The 27,362-nt window shown below is 40.4% G+C and overlaps 1 protein-coding gene across 5 annotated transcripts in view; it reads left to right on the top strand.

Moving 5' to 3' along the window:
• Positions 1-27,362, top strand: part of SEMA6D (semaphorin 6D) — an 88,765-nt gene that overhangs the window by 1,013 nt on the left and 60,390 nt on the right. Inside the window, exon 1 of one of the 5 annotated variants that reach the window (XM_082254403.1) lies at positions 397-421. The exons of the other annotated variants lie outside the window; for them this stretch is intronic. The gene's annotated coding sequence lies outside the window, so the exon portion shown is untranslated. Of the gene's footprint in view, positions 1-396; positions 422-27,362 lie in introns of those variants that run through there. 5 annotated transcript variants of the gene reach the window in all.

The following is a 27,362-nucleotide window of genomic DNA, read 5'->3' as shown; positions in this document are numbered from 1 at the left end:
TGGAAGTGATTGCAAATAGTTGTAAAGGGAGCTGAGCTGTGTGTTGGGGAAGGAGGAGGAGGGGGGATGGGAGTGTGCAGGGGGAGGTGCTGGTGCAGGCAGGGGGGTTAGGGCAGTCCACTGTCTCTCTGCCATTTGATCAAGCTGGAGCTTTGAAGATCAGAAAGCTTACAGCAGGGCCTCAAGACAGTGCTGGTCTATAGGACACCGGGATGTGCAGAGCCTTGTGATAACCCCCCTCTGGATTGTCCCTGGGAACTCCTACCTACCCCTGGATGGGAATCCTGCCTTGGTGGACTATAAGCAAGGAAGCCTACAATGCAAACTTAGATGGATACCAGCAGGATTTGCACTGTGTGCTCAGCAATGGGAAAGTAGCTGCCAGCGATCCCCCTCCTTCCCGACAATTCCTTTCCTATAGGTAAGTTACCCTTTGTTATAAGTGACCATTTCTATGTGTGCCTGTGTGATCTGGGGACATGGGGGCTACCTGTTCCCTGGTGCTGACTCCATGCAAACCTTCCTTTCCATTGCATTGTTAGCAAGTTGCAATTGCATGGGTTGTTTATTATTGATGAATGGAGATGGATCGTGCAGTTGTATTAGTGCTGTATTGCTAGAACTTTGTCCAGCACTGGGTACCCCCCCCCCCCCCCCCATGCATGCATGTAAGCAAGCAGGCAGCTAGATTTCATTGTGAATATCAATTATGTATGGAAACAAATAGGAGAGGCTGCGATCTCTATTATTCTTGTGCAGTGCTGGGATCGCAGAGCTCCAGCCTTCCCAGGCAAGATGACAAGCCAGACACAGGCATAAAGTTTTTTTTATTTTATTTTTTTATTTCTTGGATGTCTGATCGAGCAAGGTTTAGATATCTTGTGTGTAAAGCCTGATCGCAGCTGAAAGGTCACAGGCTGTGCGAGGATTAAAGCTTTGCAAGAGAAATCCTGGACTAAAAATCCTGGTTTAGTGCAGTGCACCACCTATTGAAACCACACCTCACCCAGCTCAAAGTAGAGGGCTGGACTGCTATAGGCACTTGCTATGCTGAATCTGACTCCACTCCTTCCCCCCCCCCCTTTTTTTTTTTTTTTCGGGGGGGGGGGGGTGTCTGTGGTTGAACTACAAAGCCCAGCATGGCCTGCGATCTGCTGCTGAGTAGAGATAGCTGGGATGTGTGCATATGTTGTGCCTTGCATTCTAGGAGAGATCAGGATTCTATGTATAGAACACTAAGATAAATGTGTCACTATTTTATGTTGTGGTGATGCACTAAAAAAATATTTGACTTCCTGATGTCGTATTTACAAAGTAACATGTTTGAAAAGAGACAACTCTGTTTAGCTATTCTGAGATGGAGGGACAGTGTGTTGGTGGTAGACAAGACCAAGTCCTCCTTCCAGTCTTCTTTTGACTGTTTTATGTATTCTTTACACGCTGAAAAAAAAAATGTTTATAAAATATGTTTTTATACACTGAAAAAAGTGTTTCTGAAATATTCTTTAGACACTGGAAAAAAAAATATTTAATAAAATATTAATGTTGCATTTTAATTTTGGTTTGGAGAAGATCCAACTCTGTTGGGCTATTGTATATTAAAGGGACAATGTGTTAATGGCTGGCAAGATATAGTCATCCTTCCAATCTCTTGTGACTATTTTACACATTTTTTATATTCTGAAAGTATTTATAAATTATTCTTTATATGGCAAAAAAGGGAATTTTTAAAATATTGATGTTGTATTTAAACAGTAATGTGTTTGGTTTGGAGAAGACCCAACTCTGTTGAGCTATTGTAAATTAGAGGGACAATGTGTTGGTGGCAGACAAGACCAAGTCATCCCTTCCAATCTTTGACTATTTTATGCATTCTTTTATACGCTGAAAGTATTTATAAAATATTAATGTTATATTTAAAAAGTAGCATGTCTGGGTTGTAAAAGACACAAGTCTTGAGCTATTGTAATTTAGAGGAGCAATGTGTTGATGGCAGGCAAGATCAAGTCATCCTCCTAATCATTTGTGACTTCTTTATGCATTATTTTCAAACTGAAAACCTATTTATGAAATATTCTTTGTGCGCTGGAAACAGTATTTATAAAATATTGATATTGTATTTAAGAAGTAACCTGTTTGGTTTGTAAAAGACCCAACTTGGTTGAGCCATTATAAAATCAGAGGGACAATGTATTGATAGCAGTGAAGACCAAGTCACCCTTCCAGTCTTCTGTCTCTATTTTATGCATTCTTTATACATTGAAATATTATTCATGAAATATTCTTCATACACTGAAAGGATTTATAACATATTGATGTTGCATTTAAGAAGTAACATGGTTGGTTTGGAAAAGACCCAACTTGGTTGAGCTAATTAAAGGGGACAATGTGTTGATAGCAGTGAAGACCAAGTCACCCTTCCAGTCTTCTGTATGCATTCTTTATACATTGAAATATTATTCATGAAATATTCTTCATACACTGAAAGGATTTATAACATATTGATGTTGCATTTAAGATGTAACAGTGTTGGTTTGGAAAAGACCCAACTTGGTTGAGCTATTGTAAATTAAAGGGACAATATGTTGGTGGCAGGCAAGACAACGTAATCCTTCCAATCTTCTATTATATGCATTCTTTATACAATTAAATAGCATTTATGACCTACTCCTTTATACACTGAAAGTAATTCTGAAGTATTAATGCTGTATTTACACATAGTAAAATATTGCTTTAAAAAAAAAAACCCAACTGTGTTGAGCTATTGTATATTGGAGTAATAAGATGTTGATGGCAGGCAACACCAAGTCATCCCTCTACTCCTGGCCTTTTTATGAATTTATACACCAAAAGAACGTATTTTATAAACTATTTGATGTTGCATGTGCAAAGTAATGAGTTTGCTTTGGAAAAGGCCCAACTCTAATGAGTGATTGTAATTTAAAAGAACAACGTGTTGATGGCAGTAAGACCAAGTCATCCTGCTAATCTTCATATTTATTTTGCTTATTAATGCCTTTTGCCTAAGGGCAGATCTTTGTTTATGCTGTGTGGGTTTATTCTAGTGGATATTGTTTTTCCTGCTATGTTGCTGGTAGTTGGTTCCAGATCTCTACTACTCTTCTGGTAATATTAGTGATGGCTTTCTATTATTTCCCCCCCACATAGGGCTAGCTGTGTAATTAACAAGCACAAGCCTGCTTAGAATGGATCCTGTAGCTTTCAATGCTCTGCTGAAAATGTTTAAAGCCCAGGACCAGGCATTCCTTCTGTGAGGTTATAAACAGGAGTTTTATTTTTACCATGCTCCTCTTGCCCCAGGCTAGGAATTCATGTGGTAAACCCAACTGTCTACCTAATGAACCTCCTCCAAGCCGCACCAGTGGATGACGCGCTACCTGTAAACATTTACCTTGCGCCAAGGAAATTTACAGAAAGATGAATGTGTCCTGCCATTCATATCTAATTGCATACTTCAGGCATCTAATTATACCAGCTTAAATAAATGAGACCAATTTTAAGGCTTTGTCATATTTATGCAACAATATATATGGCATAAAATTAATTATTCACAGAAGAAATTTTATAGAAAAAACAGTTGAGATAAAACAGTTGCTACCTGGTCTAGCATGTAATTAAATGTTTTCCCATCATTGACTACATCTATTTATATTACAAAAATGTTATAATAAGATGTTCTAAACTACAACTCCTATTGAAGAGGCTGATGGGAGTTGCTAGTTGTGATGAAAGATCTGTAGAAGGATAACAAAGCCATTAGCTGCTACGGTAATAAAGGAATAATTTTCACCCTAGTTTGTATTCAGCGGAAATAACCAGTTAGGGTTAGGGGAAATCTATAAAGGAGACATATGTCTTTTCTTGATAGGTAATGGAAGTAAGAAATTACTGCTGCAGTCATCAGCTACAATGTGTCCCTACTGGCATGTGTGAATCAGATGTGACTACCGAGCTTTCTTCAGGCGATATTAAAAAAAGAACCTTTATAAATGTAATAGAGTGATTCTACAATGACACATAATTGTGTGACCTCCTACAAATCTAATTAGCACTGTATATATTAGGGCTTATGAGGTCACGCCTTGCTGCTTTGGGGAAAGTAGATTGCAATGATGCACAGCGTGGCATGACTGTCATCATCCACAACAGGTGATGCAGTTATTTCAGCAGATTTGTCATTTGTCCCCCATACAGTACAGAAGGAATCTCTGGCCAAACACAGGCAGCTGAAAAAAGATTGGACCCTCTTCTACTTATTTAAGCTGGCCATTCACTATACAATCTGATTGCGCACTATCAGTTCCCTTTATGGCGGTCATGCATGTAACGATTGAATCAAACGATTCTTTACAGAATCGAAAAAGATGATCAAATCTTGTAATGTTTGAAAAGATACAATAGGGGAATTTGCCAAAACTGGTGGAGCAGCTTTGCACTGCAACCAATCAGCTTCTATAAAAACACAAAACTTAAGCACAATCACTATAAGCGAGAGACTGCTGCTAAAGTGGGGTACACACTAGTAGAAAATCTGCCGAAAATTCCCGTCTGAGGTAAAATCGTACGATTTTCGGCTAGTGTGTACACAACTTTCAGCAGCCAAAGCCGACATTTTCAACGAAAAAAAATGGAGGGACAAACCCCAAAATTTTTATCGTCTGTCCTCAGACGACCAATTTTCATTCAATGTGTATGCAGTACGTCCGCAAAAAATTGAATACGAAAGGCAGCGCATGATCTGCAGTTGCTGACGACCCGGAAGTCTAGGCACAAATGTCCCAAAAAAAAAAATCGGACTAGAAATTTCGTAAACATTATGCACTGTCAACTAAAAACGGTTATGACCGCTGAGCATGAGAGAGAAAAATCGGAGGATATTTCGTCCAATTTTTGTCAAGTGTGTAGGGGCCTTTAAAGTGCTTGTAAACTTTGTTCCACCACTTGTACCTACAGGTAAGCCAATAATAAGGCATAGCTGTAGGTTCTGTGAATATCTAAACTTGCACAGGCTTACCGTGCCGGACCTTCAGAGCCCATGCCACAAACAGGCGGCTCCAGCAGGAGTGAGTCATGGCTACGGCCACCCACAGCACCGGAGCCTGCGAACCCGGAAGTAACACCAATGCCTCGTTTCCACTGAGTGGTACGGTACGGTTCGGTACGGTACGCAATTTTTGCTGTTTCAATTGTCAAAAGTTGTAAATGGTACCCTAATTCCGTACAGTACCACTTTTTTGGTACCCTTTCGTTGGGGTACCAAGCACATTAGTACCGTACCAACAGGGTGGAGCAATACTGTTGAGGTACTGATGAGCTTGGGTACTGTTGGCAGTGGAAACACAAGCCTCATCAAGATGTACCGAACCGTACCGCTCAGTGGAAACGAGGCACAAGGACGATGTCAGCAGTCTCCGTGGTGTGCGGGCGCAGCTGAAAGGGCTTTGTTCTAAGATTAGTATTTTAATAATGAACTAGTATGCGATGCATACTACCTCATTATGCCTGTGTCTTTTTTTTTTTTGTCCGGGGGTTTACAACCTATTTAAAAACTCACAACCACCACTATGTATCAAAAATCAGAGTGAACCTATTTTTAGTGTCAGTGCTACCACTATCAATGTAAAAATAAACTAGTGTTGGTACTGTTGCCCACGCCTCTTGTGTTCCCACAAGTGTCCCCAGAGCATAAATATTTATATTTATATTCAATCAACTTCTGTTTTAGCTTGTTTAGTTAACCACTTAGGGACCAAGGCTATTTCTGACACGTTGTTTACAAGGTAAAATCAGTATTTTTTTTTTTTTTTTTTTTATAGAAATTACTTAGAACCCCCAAACATCTATCTTTCTCTATATAATTTTTTTTTTTTTAGCAAAGACTATGGAGAATAAAATGGCAGTCATTGCAATATTTTTTGTAATTGCGCAGCGGTCTTTCAAACGCATTTTTTTTTGGAAAAAATACATTTCTCTGAAATTTTTTTAAATAAACTAAACCGTAAAGTTAGCCCAATTTTTTTTTTTTTGTATATTGTAAAAGATAACGTCACGCCAAGAAAATAGATAGCTAACATGTTATGGTTTAATATTGCGCACACTTGTGGAATGGCGACAAACTACGGTACTGAAAAATCTCCATAGGCGACAATGGTTACCAGTTTAGAGTTGCAGAGGAGGTCTTTTTCTAGAATTATTGCTCTCACTCTGATGATCACGGCGATACCTCACATGTGATTTGAACACAAATTTGCAGGCACGACTTACATATGCGTTTTCTTTGGGCGAGCTCACAAGGACGCTTTTTAATTTTTTTTTTCTCTTTTAACACAAAAAAAAAATCACATTTATTGCTGTCACAAGGAATGTAAACATCCCTTGTGAGAGTAATAGGCAGTAACAGGTACTCTTTATGGAGGGATCTGGGGTCTAAAAGACCCCAAACCCCTCCAATGCACTTCAAAGTATTCAAAACATCGAAATCTGCACTTTTGAATACTGACACTTTCTTTTTAAAAAAAATCGGCACCATTGGCAGCCAAGTAAACCGGAAGTGAAGTTGTGACATTGCCTCCGGGGTACGTGATTGGAGACTCAATCAAAGCCGAATCCGGCCTTGTTCGGGACCCCAACCAGCCCAACAGACGTGCTGGCTGGTTGCTTGGGTCTCCCGGCGGGGCGGGAGACCCGGGCAGAGCCACGGGGGGCGTCCCCTCCCGCACACTGGGATAACTGCTGAGCCACATTGGTTGTTATCTCCTGAAAGCTGACCGCCGGCTCTAAAAAGGATACCGGCATCAACCCGGTACAACCACTTCTTCAAGCCAACGTACAAGTACATCAGTTTGCAGGAAGTGGTTAAACTTGGAAAATGAAAGAAGCTGATTGATTGCCAGGCACAGCTGCCCCAGATTGCGTCTGCTTCAGTTTTGATCAATTCCCCCCCAAAGACCTTGCTTACATGGGGGGAGCGGTGTAAATAGGCGTTGGAGCCATAGTTAGACCGCCCAGTCGCAGGTTACCATGGCCCGCAGTCATGCTAGTACACGCTGCTGCAATCACAGTGCAGCAAAAATTATACCAAAGGATGCCTTTGGCTGTGGTTTACCTTGGGCCACACCACTACTGTTCTGCAACCGTTCAAGGGGCAGTAATCAGGCGATGGTAATGAGGGGACATAGCACCTTCTAGCCACATTTTATGTCTCTAAAATGGATCACTTTTTAGAGATATTAGACTGCCAACTAAGAGGAAGTATGTGGCCTCCTTCATGTCTGCCCCTCTAAAAAATGATCTGTGGTGGATCGCTTTTCAGAGGGGCAGCAATGGCGGCCACACATCTAAATGAGCTCTTATTGTCACTGAACAATTTTGAGCAAAACCAGGATTCTGATAAATCTGGATTGGAAATTCCATTGGTGGAAAGTAAATCGGTTGCTAAGATCATTCAGGGTATGATGCATAAAACGATCTTTTCGATCTTCTGATATTTTTCTCCCAGGCAGTAAAATTAATCAGCAGTCAATCGTCTATAAAAATCACTCTGTATAAAGCCATCATTATATTTACCAAAACTGCGTAATATGAGGAGACCTAACCAAACTCTTGTGGCCTCATTCACACATTCCCGTTTTATTGGTGTGCGTTGGCGGTGCTCAAACGTGTGTCATCAAAGGCAATGTTATAGATGGAGCGTGGTCACATCTGTGCGCTGCAGGACATTTTTGCAAACAGTTCAGTTCTGTTTCTTATCGTCTCTAATTCATTTAGAGAGTCATAGGAAGTAGTGATAAAGCATGAAAATGCGTCTATAATGCAATTTGCAGGTATTTTCAGCCCCTGCTAACAGGCCTAATATTGATCACGCATAAATAATGAATGAAAATGCACTAAGACCGCTTTCACATGGGCCTAGAGATGTGGCAATCCCAGTTACAATGCTAAAAAAGCATTTTAGCTTGGTTTTTAAGGCAAGGACATACATTATGCAATATTCTATATATTAATATAAGAAAATTGCGCGATTTCCCCTATCAACGCAGTCGGCGTTGATGGGGGAATCTCTCTTACAGTGCTTTTTGAGTTCTACCTGTGGAGCCGTCTCCAGAACCCAATGGTAACTGCTGGCAGCTGTAGCCCCCAGCAGTAATCAGGTGAAAAAAAAAAAAGACAGGCTGGTTGTACTGAAGTCAGTCAATGGATTGACTTCAATGCATTCAGTCTGCCCAGAGGCAGATCAAAATTCAGCCGGTTCTGCTGAACCCGCAAGATTTTTGATCAGTCTATGGTCGGCTTAACCACTTCCCGTCCACGATATAACCGAAAAAGACTGCTACAGCGCTGTCAGTGTGTGGGGGAAAAAAAGCTGATCGCCGGCTGCTGTCAGAGGGACATTGGTCCCGAAGAGGAGAGGATCATCTGTGCCCTAGTGCCACCTTCCAGTGCAGATCAGTGCCACCTACCAGTGCAGGTCAGTGCCGCCTTATCAGTGCAGCCTATCAGGGCCCATCTGTGCTGCCTCATCAGCGCACATCTATGAAGCAGAAGGGTACCTGTTTTATAACAACCTATAAAACAGTTTTTTTTTTTTTTTCCCAATATTTTCAGTCTTTTGTGTTTTTGTTCAGCAAAAAATAAAAACCCAAGTAGTGATTAAATACCACCAAAAGAAAGCTATTTGTTTGACAAAAAAATGATAAAAATGTGATTTGGGTACAGTGTTGCATGACCGCGCAATTGTCATTCAAAGTGCGACAGCGCTGAAAGCTGAGAATTGGCCTGGGCAGGAAGGGGGTTTAAGTGCCCAGTAGGCAAGTGGTTAAGGCTCCATTCATACCTAGGCAGTTTGCTTTTGCACTTTTCTGCAGTGTTTTTTTTTTTTTTTTTCCTGTAATTTTTGCCACGATTTGGGTTGTACATGTTTTTTTTTTTTATTATTTTTTCTTTTTGGCAAATTTGTTGTTGGGCAGACTAAAAAAAATCAAATTGCAGTAAAAATGCACTTAATGCTTTTTTGCAGCTTCTCCATTGGATTTTATTGAACCAAAAAAGTAAGAAAAGCACTGTTCTGCATTTAAGACATCCCCTGACCCTTTCAAAAAACACAGAGCCACAGAAATGCTTTGATGTGAACGTTTTCCATAGGAACCCATGTTAAAAATAATGTCCTGTGTTTCTGCAAAAATGCATTGGTGCAATGGAGCCTTAAGCCCCGTACACACGTAGCGATTGTCGGCCGTAAATATTCGGCCAACGTCCGATCGGCCGATTGTCGGCTTGTTAGTATGATGCTTCCGACAACCGACTGCGACTTTTCGGCCAAACAGAATCTGGTGTGCAGGCTTTAAAATTTTTGTTGGTCAAGACCAGAACGGGCGATTGTTCGCCAGTCAGTACAGAATTCGGCCGACAAACAGCAGATTAGCAAGACTGGGCATGCTCAGAGAAGAAAAAACACACGGAAAGTTAACTATCACATGACATCACTTCTGCAGTCGGCCGACAAAATTCGTGTGCAGTCTTTAGCACTTTTCAACCGACAGGACAGCCCTGGACAAAAGACGGCCGATCGTTCGGCCGACAATCGCTACGTGTTTACGGGGCTTTACACTCACGTACCGCCTCCCAATGCTCTATGTAATTAAACAATGGCAGGCAGACTAGAATGTATACATCACTGCATTAATGTTGCTTTGCATCATGCCAGCAATGCCAGGACATGTTGGATTCTCTAGGCTTTGCTGCAACCTGTTGGCTCCATTGAATTTCATTGCAGGGCACCAAAAACACACCTATAGTGTTTTTGATGCATTCAATGCATGTCCTTTGAAGCCTTTACAGTGCTTCCCCAGTGTGGAAAAAAAAACAGCCACTAAAACCACAGGGGATGTGAGGGCAGCGTTCTTTAATGCATTGTAATGCGGGTAATGCATTAGCTGGGCTAACTACATTTCACATCTCTAAGCCCATGTGAAAGGGGGGCTAAACCGCTCATCAATACATGCGCAAAATGTTTTAACACACATAAAAAAAAAACATGAAAATGGAAAAGAGTAAAAAAAAGCTTAGCTGTATAAGGGTCTTTTCACATGGGACGGAGTCCGTTCTGCTCAGCGGGGGATCAAACCGCCGATCCCCGCTGAGCAGGCGGATGACAGCTCTATCTACATTCTGTGTGCAGAGACGGAGCTGTTAGATCCCCGCTGTCCTCTATGGGAGATCGGATGAGAACGGACCGCCTGTCCGTTCCAATCCGATCCTCCAAATGGATGGAATATAGGGTTTCCATTTGTTCAGATTTTTAGGACAGGATCGGATCGGAGAGCAGCAGGTGTCAGTGGAGATGTCTCCTCTGACATCCGCTGCCCCATAGGGATGCATTGAGCACCCGATCAGGGGATCGGATCGCCCGTGTGAAAGGGGCCTAAGACTGGTCATAGTTGGATCTCTTATTTTTTTTTTTTCTGTTTTAGCCAGCAATCAAGGTGGTTGGGGGGAATAATGATATTGGAGGAGATTTACTAAGAGTGGAGTGTAGCTCTACATAGAAATCAATCAGCTTCCAGTTTTTATTGTCAAAGCTTTATTGAAAAAGTGGAAGTTAGAAGCTGATTGGCTACCATGGCACAGCTGCGCCAAATTCTGAGTGGTCAGATTTAGGCCCCTTTCACACTTGTGCGACTTGTCCTGTGATTTGGTACTGCAAAGTCGCATGACAAGTCCTACTCCATGATTTCCAATGAGTACTGTTTATATATGTGCGACTTCAAGTTGCAATGACTTCAAAGTAGTTCCTGCAATGTGATGCGTTTTGAGGTCCATAGACATAGGTATTGCTTCAAGTCCAGTCAAAACCACGGCAAAAAAATTGCAGTAAAATCGCACAACTTTTAGGTCACATAAGTGTGAAAGGGGCCTTTAGTAAATCTCCCTCCCGGCCCAAATGCATTCTGATCAGCAGCTGCAGCCCATTGATCGTTAGATCAACTTCTGTTGAGTGGGAGCATCCACACATGGATCAAAATTCGGCCACTCCCCGCTAAACTGACTAAGGGTCCTTTCACACGGCCGCTCCGTGTGTCCGCAAATCATCCAATCCGTTTGCGGATGATTTGCGGACATAATGTAAGTGAATGGCACTGCGGGTGTCAGCGGAATACCATCCGCTGACACACGATTTTCCTCCTTTCAGTTCTGTTCCGTTTTTACGAATGGAACAGAACCCCATTTTTCCTTCCGTGTAAAAAACGGAAAGGAAGGAAAATCGGATGTCAGCGGTGTCATCTGCTGACATCCGCAGTGCCATATACTTACATTATGTCCGCATATCATCCGCAAACGGATGGGATGATATGCGGACACACGGAGCGGATGACACAAATGTCATCCGCTCCGTGGAAAAAAAAAAAAAAAAGTCTCGCAGCGGACCTTTCACACGGAGCGGCCGTGTGAAAGGAGCCTTAGTTTTGGTCATATGTGGCCAGCCTAAGGGCCAAGTCACACCAGAACAAAGGCGTGTTCCGTGAGAGTTCCCCCGCACTGCACTCAAAACACGCTGCCTTTGCGATCTACTGCAGTCGCCAATGTAATGTTAATGGCACCCTAAATGCAGACTGCAAACTCAGTGCATTCACAGGCCACAAATCTCATGGTACCCCCACTACTTTCTACACGTTCCAGTGCGATTTTTTTTATTTATTTTTTTTTATTTTATTTTTTTTAGCTCATTCAAATGAATGGGCTGCGAAATTGCTCCGTGCGGAAATACACAGGAATATGACTAAATTGGGCTAGATTCAAATCTATGCATGTTGCTTTTGAGCTTTTCTGTAGTGCTTTTTGCTGTGCTTTCCACGTGTTGTGTGTTGTTGTGTGTTTTTTTTTTTTTAACACAATTTGCATTATATATATATATATATATATATATACATGCACACATGCACACATACACACACACACACACACACACACACACACATATATATATATATATATATATATATATATATATATATATATATATATATATATATATATATATATATATATATATATATATATATATATATATACATACACACCCACACACTCACCTATATATGTGTGTGTGTATATATATTATAATATGTGTGTGTGTTTTTGAAAATTTGTTGTTGGGCAGACTTAAAAACGCAAAATCGCAGTGAAAACGCACTATATGCTTTTCTGCAGTTTCTCCTTTGAAGTATATTGAACCTTTTCCAAAAACACAGAGGCACAAAAATGCATTGATGTGAATGTGTTCCATAGGACCCATGTTAAAAAAAAAAAAAAAAAATGTCCTGTTTCTGCAAAAAGCATGAAAAAACACATCAATGTGAATGGAGTCTTACGCCTCTTTCACACATACGGTCCATTTTCCATCCATCCGTTGACGGATGAAAAACGGACATCAATGTATCTCTATGTAAAAACGGATGACAATGGATGATCATCCGTTAACATCAGTTTTCATCCACTTCCGTCAATGTCTGTTTTTTTGGAACGGATGAATGCCCTATTTTTCATCCGTCAAAAAAAAAACGGATCGGAAGAAAAACGGATGTAAACGGACAAACGGTCCGTTTTTTTCATCTGTTTTTGCATTGGTAGTGGATGTAAAAAAAAAATGGATGAAAAATGGATGGAAAAAATGGATTAAAAATGGATGAAAAACTGAGCCATTTTGACGTGAGTGAACTGATGAACTGAACGGACTGTATGTGTGAAAGGAGCCTTAGGCATTTTTTTTTTTAGTGCCTGGTGTAAAATCTCCCAGTGCTTTCCACCCTGGGGGGAGCGGGACGTGCCGCCTACAACCTGCCATACAAGTGAATGGCTGTACTTTTGCAAATATTGATGCTTCCTTGCATCAGGGTTTACCCCCACATGGACGCGTTCAGAAAAATTTTCCGGGCGCACATGCAGGAGTACGGTCACATATTGCGGCTCACCGGACACGGAAAAGCGCCGGGAGCTTTTCGTTTGGGCATACAAAAAAATGTCTATTTTAGTCCGTCTGTATGAACCCTAATTGTGACATTGGAGACGTATTTACTCAACGATATCTTAATATTTTCTCAAGTAAGTAATAAAATGTGTGTAATTAAAGCAGTGAGTGCTTTGCGTGAATCTGCTAGGACAGATGATCTGTTTTCATACATTAGGTAAGCCATTACGGTTACAGTCAGAAATCCGTGTAAGCCATTAAATTAAGTTCTTACTCGCTCGGAGAATAGCTGCCAATTTCAGCTTCGGAAGAGATTGTGTTCAGCTTTTTTTTTTTCCCCCTTGTAGCTGAGAAATGTTGAAGGAAAACCATATTTTTCCGGTCCGATGCCAATTCCAGGACCTGCGGGAGGCATGTCATGGTATATATTCGGTGTCAGTCGCACAAGGCTCAGCGCAGCTAATAATAAGTTGATTTACTTTATTCAAACAGGATGACCAGTAAATGGTGTCACTTCCAACAGACTGATGGGGAAGTATGAAGAGCGTCAAGTGACCGGTGTACACACATAACATGAGGGGTGTCAGTTCCTTCTAACTTTCCAGTTTCATCCTTCCCTTTGTTAACAAAGGCAGATTAGCATTTTAACAGCGGCGCCGTGAACTTCTGCCTTTCTTCTGTAACTTGGGCACAGTGTGTAGATCATCCATCATCCTGTCCTTGGCCACAACAGGCTACTGGCCCCACATCCATTCATAGCTATAGAGGAATTACCCGACTGTGAACAACACAGCTGGCTGGAGCATTTTTTATTTTTTTTCCTTTTCACACCATTGCCAGCATTGTTGTGCCCTAGCAACAAAACTTAACACAGTCATAAAGTGAATTTTATGTTTGGCGAGCTCTCCCCGCGGATTTCGTACAAAATTTCGTATGTCAGCTCCCATAAACTTCATTTTTCCCAATCCATGATGGTTGTATTTCAACTGCTGGATAAGCCTTAGGAGTCTTTATAGAACAGCCTTTTAAAAGAAGTATTAATAAACCACCCTCAGTGTTTATTTTGGCTTAAGGCCCCATGCACACAGGGCATTTTTGCAGCTGCTGTTAGGAGCGTCAGACGTTTGCAGCTTAAAAACGCCCCTCCATGTTATTCTATAGCCTCATGGACACACAGGCGTTAAGGAGCTCCAAGTGGCATAGGCGTTTTTAAGCTGCAAAAAAAAACCCAGGGGCCAGTGCATTCAGGAGCAGCAGCGTTAAGCTGTAAAAACGCCCGACGCTGCTAAACGCAGTTTAACGCTGTATATCGGCTTTTAGCAGCATCATGCATTTTTTTAAATATGAAAAATGTGATTGGTCACAAATAGAAGAGGGTTGTGTTTATTTTAAAAACACTGCTAAGCGCCGACACGTCTAAATGCGCATTGACACCAATGCAAAATGCTGCTAAAGGCGCGTTTTTGACACCGCTTTTTCCTGGCGTCAGAAATAGCTTTGCAGCTCGTTTTTCTGATGCCCTGTGTGCATGGGGCCTTAAAGGGTAAATCCACTTTTTTATGGGTAAAAAAAAAAAAATAGCACAAGTCATATTGTAATTGAATATTATTTAAAAATACTTTTCCTCTATAATCTGCAGCTGCTGTCGTTTTCTAGAAATTTAACGCACTATGGCTACCTGGAGGCATTGAATGCACAGATGGTATACAAAACGTCACCCGGAAATGTCCTTTCCTGCTTGTGTGATTGGCTCACTGATTTTCCCAGAAGTCTGCACTAAGATACAAATCAGGTTTTGGCATCCCCTGCAACAAAAATGTCATTTTTGGTGAGATACTCTCAAATTAACGTCCCTGCCGCTCTCCTCCATTGCAGCCTTGCAAGTTCAGCAGCTGATTGATGATTATAAAGTCACCCCCATTCATATTCATTTGCATGTGGACACACACACAAACAGCTATTTCTTCAGAACAACAACAAAGTTTGCTAAGTTTTGAAATTTACATAGATCACCCAGAGGAGAATGTTATTGTGCTGAAAAAAAAAAAAAAAAGCAGACTTACTCTTTAACACTTTTGAGCACAATAAATTAAAATTCCACAAGTAAACTGTTTTGTTAAAATTCTTATCCTAGCAGTTTCAGTTTATATCTTTTAATACTGCTGGCTCTTACTCTTAGTGCGGCTTCCCTAAACTTCTGGCCTTCACAGGTAACAGTGGACAGCACAGTCTCCAGCCAATCTTGTTAGTCTGGAGGAGAGAGGAGAAGGGGAGTACCGTGCCATCTTAGAGTAGGCTGTGTGTTTCTATTGATGCATACAGTGTAGAGAGACACAAATTTGCATGCAAGGATGGCTCCATTGGACACTGAGAGGAAGGAGCCTCCCCGAAACAGGAGAGATTACTTTTTAGGGGTCATGACACCAGCTTTAACTGAAAAATAGACAAAGATTAAAATATCACTTTAAAAGCGTAATTCCACTTTTGTTAAGAAAAAAACATTCTCCTCTGGGTTTGTTATTCTGAAGAAATCATTGTTTGTTCCTCTGTGCCTCTATCTATCTATCAGCTGTGGCAGCTGCAGGGCTCTAATGAGAAAAGCTGCAGGGCCTGCATCATGACATTTTTATTGCAGGGGATGCCAGAAATCTGACAAGCAGGAAATGATGTTTCTGGGGTGTGTCAGTATACATTCTGTGTACAGAACAGCTCCAGGCGGCCATATTGCATTGCATTTTCAGAAAATTACAACAGCTGCAGATTGAAAAGGAAAAGTCATTTTTAATAACATTCAATCATAATACGATTTGTGTTGCAATTGTATACGCTATATTATTTTTTCTTTTTTTGCTATTTTTTTTCCCCACGGAAGTGGAGTTACCTTTTAAGGCTAAAGCTTAGATATTGTTTTTCTTGCCCAGTTTGGACCAATGAAAGTATGCAGATCTCATACCTGACCGATCCCTGTGGAAGCTGCAAATCACTGTAGTAGTTTCCACTATGGCAGCAGTCTTCTGAATCCTGTGCTGAGCAGTTGCTGTTTTGCATAGTAACTGCAGGGGGCACTCGTTTATCACTGCCACCGTACAGAGAAAGCCTTGATTTTTTTTTTTTTTTCTTCAATGAATTCAAGACATTCTTTGGATGAGGTGGAGGGCATGGTGGCACAAAAGTACATTTATTGTGCATCAAATAACGCTAAACAAAACACACATGGTATAAATCCAGCTTTTACAATCTGACTGTACAATCCCCAACCGCTATGAAGTACACGGGTCTAGCAATCTATTCAGTTTATTACACTTGCAGTTAATTGGTCTATCTAAAGGAGATTCTACAGTCAAAGTGCATTGTCTTCAATTAACACCCTGCATATAGAAGATGTAAGCAGGAATATATTTAGGCAGGCAGCAACACTACAAACAGTGGATTTGTTTGAGAAAACCTGGAGGGTGTTCTATGCATGGCAAACAATTAGATCTTACTTTTATTTTCCAACCTACACTATCAATATGTATCTGTATTGGTAATACCATTCCCCATATACACAGATCAGAAAAAAAGTATTGAGTACCCCATTTTCCCATATACACTAATCAGATAAAAAGCATTAAGTACCCCATTTTCCCATATATGCCAATCAGATAAAAAGCATTGAGTACCCCATTTTCCCATATACACCAGTCAGATAAAAAGCATTGAGTACCCCATTTTCCCATATACACTAATCAGATAAAAAGCATTAAGTACCCCATTTTCCCATATATGCCAATCAGATAAAAAGCATTGAGTACCCCATTTTCCCATATACACTAATCAGATAAAAAGCATTAAGTACCCCATTTTCCCATATATGCCAATCAGATAAAAAGCATTGAGTACCCCATTTTCCCATATACACCAGTCAGATAAAAAGCATTGAGTACCCCATTTTCCCATATACACGAATTGGATAAAAAGCATTAAGTAGCCCATTTTCCCATATATGCCAATCAGATAAAAAGCATTGAGTACCGCATTTCCCTCTATATACCAGTCAGATAAACATTGAGTACCCCATTCCCCCCTCTACACCAATTGGATAAAAAAGTATTGCAAACCCCTTTTCCCCCTATGCACCAATCAGATAAAAAGCTTTGAGTACCTCATTTCCCCCTATATACCAGTCAGATAAACACGGAGTACACCAATCAGATAAAAAGCATTGAGTATCCCATTTTCCCATATACACCAATCGGATAAAAAAAAGCATTGAGTACCCCATTTTCCTATATACACCAGTCAGATAAAAAGCATTGAGTACCGCATTTCCCTCTATATATCAGTCAGATAAACATTGAGTACCCCGTTTCCCCATATACGCCAATCAGATAAAAAGCACTTAGTACCCCGTTTTCCTCATATACACAAATCGGATAAAAAAAAAAAAAAAAAAATGAACTCCTGTTCGATTTGTGATTTTTGTCTGGCAGTATCTCATAATCCAGTATCTGATTTACCAACATGTACTTTGAGATACAGAACAGTAAAGTTAATTGAAAGTTGATCTAAACCCAGTCCCTTTTTTTTAAAAAAAAAGTATCATTTTAACGTAATTTCAAAAAGTTATTTTCAATCTTTTTAAATCTGCAGCTTTTATTGACATACTGTAATTTAACATTTCCATGTAGGCCCCTGTTCAGGCATTTCCTGTTATTAGGTGACAACGGTCTCCCAACTGTGGTCTTGCGTTGTCACCTTGTCACATGAAACTCTTAAATAGAAGATATGCTCAGATGAAATAAAATTGCAATAAAATAGGGCTTCCTCCCCCCCCCCCCCCACGGATTGGATGTGTGACGTGAACTCGGGTTCCCTTGAATGCCCTCCCCCTCACTTTAAGTGCCCTATTATGTGTACTTTTCACAGGTGGATTTATTTTGCTTGGCCTATGCTGATTTCATAGAACCCATTAACAATTCTCCAGTGATGAAAAATGTTTCTTCTTGTAGAATTCTTTTTCATACCTTCTACAGCTGATGTTTTACAAGGTGAAGGCCATACCTGGATGTGCCTGGAAGAGTTTGGTGCGTTGTTACATTACAAATACAAATGAGCAGATGAAATTTACCTGATGTACTCAGAATGTTCCCTGTAGCTTCTCTATTGTACCTGGATGTTGACTCCATATAAAAGTCTAGCCTTTGTACGGGGCCTCTTCTCCGCTTATAGATTGGAGCAGCTTGATAAATTTCGGCTGCAGCTCTCTTGGAGTAAATGTCTTTTCCCAGCAGCTTAAGGAGCCATGTAAAATAGTCCAAATGTGTTAATTCCTCTATTATCTAAAGAGGAATCAATGCTAACAAGCGTTCCTATCTGTAACTACACAGGATAGTCACAGGGTTGCTGGAAATGTTCTATTAAACCTATTTAGACTTCTTTAATAAAACAAAGAGACCAATGCAGTGCGCAGTATCCCACAGTAACCAATTACAATTTATTTATTTTGGCTTCATTGTATTTCTATCTGATTGGCTGCAGTGGGTAAAGAAAGACATGCACTGTTCAAATTTTGGTTGGTTCCTGTTAAACCGGACAAAATTTGCTCATTGGGTTGCTCTGTTGGCTGCCTCCTTCCCGGCATCCCTCAATTTAAAAATGGAAGGAGCTGGGCGGAAATTGTCAGCCAAACAGCATCTTTTTTTTATTTTCCCACAAAGATATAGACAAAAGACAAGAAAAAAATAATACAACCATCGAATTGCATTACGCCAAGTACAAACCCAACACCTCGTAAGATCAGTCGGCATTATTGGATTGCAATACACAGGACACAGTGAGCAATAGTATAATCAGTCAAAAAAAAGAGAGAACTCCCACTAATCCTAAAACTCATTGACCCAATAGGCATAAGAAAGATATCTATCTGAGAGGTCCATTACCCGCTTTACCCCCAAACAGCATCTCTGTCCAATCAAATGCAGACACTGGTCAGGTATTTTGGCATTTCATGGGTTGATGTCAAAATACATCAGCTACAGTGGTAGATTTTGTCCATCAACGTAGTGTGGATCAAGGAAAAACCTGTGTATAGCCAGCTTTACTCTATTTTGCACTTTGCCTTGCTTGGACCTGGTGCACACTTGAAAAGAATTAGTCAGCTGACTTGAAAGGCAAATTGAAGTTTAGCGCACTTAACATGCAGGATTTTCAGCCATTGCATTAGAAGATCTAGGGATTATTCCATTGATAATGCCACAGAATTCCTCCTTTTACCAAACAATCACCCCTTGACCTCTACTCCAGCACCTACCCATCCTCAATCAACGTATCAACCTCCTATTCTGGTACCTCCCCAATCCCCATTACCATTCTTACACTCCCTAACCACTTGGTTCAATCCCAGAAATACCTAGTACTTCCAGGTGTGGAGGAGCTTCTATTTAACTCCATGTGATAGTGCTGGGCCAATCAGCAATGTCACAGGGGAGTCCATATCCTTATGTAGGCTCCTGTTCTGCTGATCAAAGCTTACACAGCACTTTCCTGGTGGCTGAATGAAGTGATGGGGGAGTGAAGGGAAGTTTTTTGTGTCTAAGGAGGTCTGCATTAAAGAGCCAGTTGCTGAATGCATGGTTTAGTGGTTAGCACTTCAGCACTGGGGTCCCTGGTTCAAATCCTGCTCCGGACACTTTCTGCATAGGATTTGCATGGTCTCCCTGTGCTTGCAGAGGTTTTTAGACATGCTGGGAGGAAATGGGCTCCTCCGGTGTGTGTGTGCATGCGTGCGTGCGTATGCATATGGGAAATAATGACCTTAGACGGTAAGCTCCTTGGGGGCAGAGACTGATGTGATAGTACAATATGTAAAGAACTGCATGAATTGTCAGTGCTACAAAAAATACCTGTAATTTTGTATATGAGAGCTTCAGCTAGGCACATAATAAAGACGGGCGTTCTTCTTTTGGATAGAATATGCTGAGAGGTGGCAGCAGTAAAAATACAAGCAGCCATAATGTCGGCATGCTGTTTTTTAGCAGAATGTTCTCTTTGTGGTGCAAACTGCATTTTGCTAAATCAGAAATGGCTCAGTCCACTGGTACTTTGTTAGGGCCATGGGGCCTCATTTATAATAAATTATTGTAGTGCACAGTTAGCGTGTTGGCACCAGACTAACTCTTGTCTTCCTGCAAGGAAATGCTCCCAAGACCATTCTTGCATGGATTCTGTTGTCCTTGTTGGGTTTCTTCTGGGTGCTTTAGTTTCTAACAACGCAAAATGATATAGCGTTGGTAATTATTTTTTCACTGATTGGACCTAGATCAATATCGGACAGATACCATAAGCTAGGTAGCCAATGAAAAAATGTAAGTCACCCAAATCTGGCCACAAACGCTAGTAGATTTTTGTTCAAAAAATGCTTTAAGAATGTTCCTTTGATTTTCTAACTGTTAGTGGGGTCAAATCGATTGATCGTTCATTTTTTAGCTGCTGTGATGAGAAATTTCGAAGAATGGAAATATTTGTGTCAATGTATCAAAATGTGGTTTTCGTTCTGGATTGTCTATTCACTCCGAAATTGAATGTTAAAGGCAAATGTTTTTTGAAGCACTTTTGACATCTCATGTACTGATGAGAATTTTTGTACCAATGTTTGTCTGCAAATGCCGCTCCGTAAGGGCGTCAAATGACGAAACTAGTCGGGCGGTACTAGGACACTGGACACTACCGCGCATGCCAAACTCGTACACGTGGCTTCAGAGCACAGCCAGAGGAGATGAGGATATATTGGTATGAAAAAACACTTTTAATCCTGAGTGTCACTTGTAAAATGTGAGGGTTACAACTGTTTTTAAATAAATTAGTGAAATTTTACACTATATAGGATTCTCCTTTCTTCCTAAATATTATTTACCCTTACATATCCCTATGGGATTGCCTGTATATGAAGACGGAAACAACTTCTATGAGAATAAGCCTGCTGGATATTATATTTAAAAAAACAAATTAGCTGGTTTATCATCTTACCAGTCACCCCATCTGGTGAGTCAGTTTGGGGTGATCGGTGGAAGGATTACACAGGGTGTATTGCTTAAATTTATTCTTAGAAGAAGTTGCACAACGTTATATGCACTTTTTGCACTTTTTAAACAATTCACTTGGGACTTCACAGAATATAGGACATTGGTTATGAAGTTTTGATCACTTGTATTAGGTTGTTTTTCCTTGGACCCACAGTATATGTATAATATATATAAGTATTGATGAATTAATTGATTGTTTACATATACAATGTTTTATTGTGCTCATATTTTTTTATATATTTTTGATCATTTTGACGAATTACTTCTTCATTGCATTAGCACTTTAGGTAGAAAGATAATATTTTTACTTACTGGGGGAGCATGAACATGCGCTGATTTATTTTTCTATTTGCCTCTGATGTTGGACAACCTGCAGTCAATTAGCAGCAGTTTGTAGAGACTCCTTCGTAGTGGTATACAATCATTGAAATCCTTGGCACCAGATTCTTCTTTCATTTGAAAATATACTAGTGTTTGGCAAGCTTAAAGAACAACTTTAGGCTTCGCTTTTGTTTAAAAAAAAAAAGAGTGATGTACGACGCAAGGATTTTTAACAAACTTTATTTCTGATTATTACCTGTTTCTGCTCTGAAGAAATAGCAGTTTGTTGTGTGCAGAGTGAATCTGAATGGGAGTGGCTTTTTCATTAATAATCAGCTGATGCATTTTCAGTGTTCTAATGAGGAAGATTGCAGTGTCAGCATTCCTTTTAGATGTAATTAACCTTTTGGGAATATCTTGCCAAAAGACTTCTGGGAAAATCAGTGAGCCAATCACTCAAGCAGGAAATGACTGGGGAAGTTATGTATACCAACTGTGTACAGAACACCTCTAGGTAGTCATATTGCATATGCATGTTCAGAAAATGGCAGCACTGCAGATTGCAAAGGAAAGGTAATAATCCATTACAATATTACTTGTGTAGCCTTTGTATATGATAGAATCATTTTCATTGGGAAAATGGCAATCAAAATAAAGTTTACCCTTTAACTTTTTGGAGCCCTTTATTGCATGGTGAGTGGAAATGGATGCATCCTGAATGATTATGCTGTTGGCTCTTAGATTAAAGTGATTTCTAATTGTTTTATTTATTTGGTCTTTCCAGACCTTGGTTTCTACTACTTTCCTGAATTGTCCATCTTTATCCTAGACTGTGTGTCTGTGCAAGGGATATTAGACTGTAAACTCATCTGGACAGGGACAGATTGGAAATCTCTATAAAATGTTGCCTACTATGTCAGCACTATGTAAATCATGGGCAGTAAGAATAGCTGTAAATAATCTAATATACAGCAGCTCCATATTTTTTCTAATGAATCCCCAGAGCATCTAATGTCCATCATCCACAATGTAAATAATTCAGGCTTTTTTTTTTTTTTTTTTTTTTTTTTTTAATGCCTTTTGGCAAGTGGAGTCAGTTTTCATTTCTAAAACCAAACGGAGACTGGGATTAAAAGAAGCTCCATGAGTTGGACGGCTATTGTTGTGTGTCTAGACCACTCCCGTCATCGCCCGAGATCAGACAGCCGAGTTCTTTTATCTCGAAAGGATATTTGAGTACTTTTGTGTCATTTTAAAAGCAGCGTCTATTTATAGGGTGGATCCATCCGTTTTGTTTTCCTGTGGTTTAGCCTTTTTACGTAGTTTCCAGGTCTTGTGTACCAAAACATAAATAAGCCATGGATCTGTTTATTTTTTTCGCCCTCAGGATATGTGGAAAATGCTAAACCCATGAATTGTTTAGCTGCAGGTAACTTCCCTGAAAACTCTGTGTACTCTGTGACATAAACATAATACACTAACTAAATAGGTCTTTGTGATGCCAGCCATATGTCCAAGATTGTCATTGTCACTTTTTAGTATCCTGCAAGAAATTATCTTGCCATCAAAGTGAATGAATAGAGGAACCTTGTCTGTGCCCTTATTGATGAGATTGATTGTAAGGAGCTCGGAAACTGGCATATTTCCACAGTGTTGACCTTCATCATGGTTCTGAGTTCCTAAAAGAGGAAACCAGATATAAAAATACATTCTCGTCAAGCTAGACTGAGAGCTTCGGAAGACTTTTGAACCAGCATCAAGATATTTACTGGTGCCTGCATTGGCATTCATTTAATTCCTTGAGTATCGAGGGACCCAAAAACGTACTTCTTCTTGATCCCCTCTCTAATGACTCATGACTGTTCGTCACCCATTGAACCGTAGAAAGGAATATAGCAGCAAGGGGGAGTCCATAGTAGAACCAGTGCATCTCCTAGTTAGCTTTAAAGAAAAAGTATAGTGTATTTTCAGTGAGTGAGTGTACTGAGTTATTAGTGCATTGTTTAAATTTAGGGTAAGTAAAAATGTTCCCTAACGGCAGGATTGCATCCACACTGCAATGGTTAAATTCTCCTCTGTCTAGGGACCGCATCCTCCACCAGATGGCAGTCGACTATTCTTTGCATCCTCATATAGGTAGGGCTTTGAGCCTTACATTGGTCTTGAAGATGTCCGAAGACCTTATGTCAGCCATAGACGGTTCGAATTTTGGCCGGTTCAACAGAAACCAGTCGAGATTCGAACCATGTATGGGCAGACTGAATGTACCCAAGTTATTTGATCTTCTTTGGTACAGCCAGCCTGCCAGATTTTACATGCAATTATCACTAGCGGCTGTTACAAACCCTAGTCAGCTGAAATAGTCAATCACAGTAGTCACATGATTGCTGATCCTTCCCATTCCCAGGTGACCCTATTAAAGGAACGCCGGGGCTGGGCAGGAAGATGTTAAAGTATTTGATGTTTTTACAAGCTTTCGTTTTCATATTTAGCTGGTTTATGCAATACAGACATTTTATAGATTGGCCACTAGACGGAGCTCTCAGTCACCCAAACACCTATGCTGACTAACCTGTGTATGAAAGATGTATTTACTTTTCAGCCCACTGGGGTCGTTACATGATCCATAGTCTATCAACTGAAGCTGCAGGGGAGAGGACAGAATGTTTGACAACATTGCTGGTGCTCCTTCCTTTCCCCTGCAGCTTCCACTGACTGACACAGGGGAACTGGATCACTCAACTGGACTGGAGCAGGGTGAAAATAGACTGACTAGTCAGCATAAGTGTTATGAGGGGGAGGGGACATTTTAAGACTAGTTAGGTTTAGGCTGGAAATCTACTTTACATCCTGATACACACTATGTGTTTTTTTTTTCTTTTTTTTGGCGGGTTGAACAAAAAAAAAACTGTCCACTCCGGTCAGAGCCGCTGTACTAACTATGCAAAGTTAGTACACCGATCTCCCCTGCCGAGCTGTTGTGTTCTGGCAGGGGGACGGCCCCCCTGCCAAAACATTCCGATCAGCGCTCTCCGACATTGGCTAAGAGCGCTGATCGGGAGTCAGTCGCTGCTGGTTTTTTTTAGAATGCTCGTCCAATAGAAGCTGGTCGAACAGGCGTATGCACGGGCTGGCCATTTTTTTTTTTTTGAACTGGCCAATGTCTCCTGACATTTGCCCTGTGTGCAGAGGCCTAAGTCTTTAAGGGATCTACAGACCCCCAAAGAACGCTGGTCTAATCTTGTTGCTTACGATCAAATAATGTGGGTGTATCTGTAAGTGCTACCCCACCATCCCAGACAATCTCCTCTCTACTCAAATTTTTTTTTTTTTTTTTAATTGCAGATTGATTAGTTTGGATTATATAGTACAGGGGTCTTCAAACTATGGCCCTCCAGTTGTTCAGGAACTACAACTCCCATCATGCCTAGTCTTGTCTGTGAATGTCAGAGTGTAGTTCCGCAACAGCTGGAGGGCTGTAGTTTGAGGATCCCTGATATAGTACATTGCTAGCGCAGGCATGTGTGCTAAGTGATCCCCCACTTCTCCACCACTCCTCTTCAAAGGCACAAATTCTCTCTTTCAATGCAAAGTTCTTGCGTGTTCTTTGATCGGTAGGCACCTTTTAAAGTAAAACTAAAGGCAAAACGTTTTTTTATTTTAGGTAGAGTAAGAGAGGGTTAGAACTGCTGTCAGACATCTTTGTCCCATTGGGCAGATTTCCCTTCTTCACTTTCTGTCCGATAGCTAAAACAGGACATCTGTTGGCAGCCCAACTGTTGGGAACTTCTTTCACTCTATCTGTGATAAGGGTGAATAAGTCAAATAGGGAGGGTGAATCTCCCTAATGGGGACACAGACAGCAATAAAAACCTGACAGGTGCTCTAATCCCTCTCCATTCTATCCAAAACAAACTGCCTTTAGTTATACTGTAAACTTTACTATTAACTTTAGGTCTGTTTCCTGTATGTCACAGTTAATACAGTGGAAAACTGGCAGTGATCATCAGAAGAAGCAGGAAATGTATTTTCTCTCCATAGACATAATAAAGCAATGACAGATGCTTCACATAGATTAAAGTCTTCTATCCCCCAGTGACCAGCACAGTGCTAATCAACCACACAAACCATTTTATGAAGGTGTTTCAGCATATATGTCCTGCAAACAACTTTATTTTAAATGCATGTCCTTCTTAATGAGCACATGAAAAATGGTAGCTGGATCCCAATTAGTATAAGGAAAGCTGAAATAATGGAGCTGAAAGAGGTAATCTGCATGGCAGCAATATCCTGGAAACATGGGAAATTCTAAATATAGCATAGTTGCAATCCTTTTCTATCGCTTCTCACACCAACATACACACGTCTATAGCACATGGGGAAATTCTGTATGTGCTTATGTAAACAAATGGAAGCAAATAGGTTGAGTATGTTAATAGACATCTTTCTTGGTTATATTATCCCCTCAATATATTACATTATATTCACATATTACCATATAATCTAAACAATTTCTATTTTCTTGGCAATTGTTAAAATTTGGCTCGATTTTGTTTTTTAAACAGTTGAATATTAAAAAGTGAATAAAGCCACCTCTCATTTTTCCTTAAACCGCTGTTTGCATTTGCATGTGGCGGTGACACTAAAGTAATCCATAGACGTAAATTGGATCATTAGCTGAACCAAGCAATTTCAGCCAGATTGATCCCAAACTTTCTTTTCATGTGGACATCAGCTGATCTCCTGACATCCCTGGCCAATTCTAGGGGAATAGCAAATAACCATTGGGATAATTGCAGATTACTTTTGTTTTCGATTTTCATGAGATTTCTACTGCATGTTTTGGGAATGTGCCCAATATGCTGGTCTTGAGATCATATGCCAAAAGGCATGCAACAGCAGGGATGACTAGACCCATAAAACACTGCCAGTGTGTCCAGGAGCAGCAGGTTTTAGGCAGAAAAATGCTTGAGGCTACTAAAAGCTGTTAAACACGCCTAAACGCTAGTGCTTGAGCATTAAGTGATTTCAATGGTCAGAATAAATGTATTTATTCTGGCTAATGAAATAAATTAATGCCCAAGAGCTTGAAGCCTGTAAAAGCTTGTTAAAGCATTAGACTTTCTTTTTTTACAAGCATTGGGCATTTTTTCTCTGCAAAAAATGCTGCTGACTTCTAGGAGAGTTAAAAAAACATCCTGCATTAATTAGTCCTCGGGGAAACTCATCAAGCATGATTCTGGCTTAAAGACAAAACACTGAAGCAAGAGGGACCAGTAGAAGAAGGTCTAAATACAATCCCAGCATCCAGCATCAGGTGAAGACTGAATACTGGGATCAGCAGGTTGCTAGGAGACACCCACTGATGGACACCAGAACCTTCCGCTCCGGGAACTGCAGTGCCACAAGCAGGTCATCCAGATCCTGACAATATCATTATATATATATATATATATATATATATATATATATATATATATATAATCTCTTTGGAAAGACCTTACACAATCATAATCTAGCAATGGTCAGGTCTTGATTGGCCTGTGATGTCTGGATAGCTTTATAGTTTGCATTTTCATCAGGTTATAAAAATGATTTGTGTAAAGCGGTAGCATTAACTTTATCCAGTAGGTTGTAAGAGCCCTAAAAGTTTTGTAATTCTTTATGCATTTACTTTGTCTAAAACTGTTATCATACAATATTTACGATTTGTTAAAGTGCCTTTACCATACCCTAATGTTTTGTCAAAGTATTCTAATAAGTGGTTTAAGAGCCTTCTAAACCTTTACCTACTCTGAAGAAACTACTGCTCTGGTATCCCTCCAGTCTTGGCGACATACTCATATACCAAGGCCTCCATCACGTGATCTTATCTTAAGGGGTGTGGGCACAACTGGGTACTCACTGGCCCTGCTGAAACACTGACTCCTCCTATTTCATGAAATCACATGATAGCAGACCCTGGAGCAATGATTTCACTTTAGAAGTACTTG

Source organism: Pelophylax lessonae (genome assembly GCF_965119305.1).
Source record: "Pelophylax lessonae genome assembly, chromosome: 4".
Classification (NCBI taxonomy): Eukaryota; Metazoa; Chordata; class Amphibia; order Anura; family Ranidae; genus Pelophylax; species Pelophylax lessonae.
The sequence above is the reverse complement of the archived record's forward strand: the minus strand, read 5'-3'. Positions and strand labels throughout refer to the sequence as shown.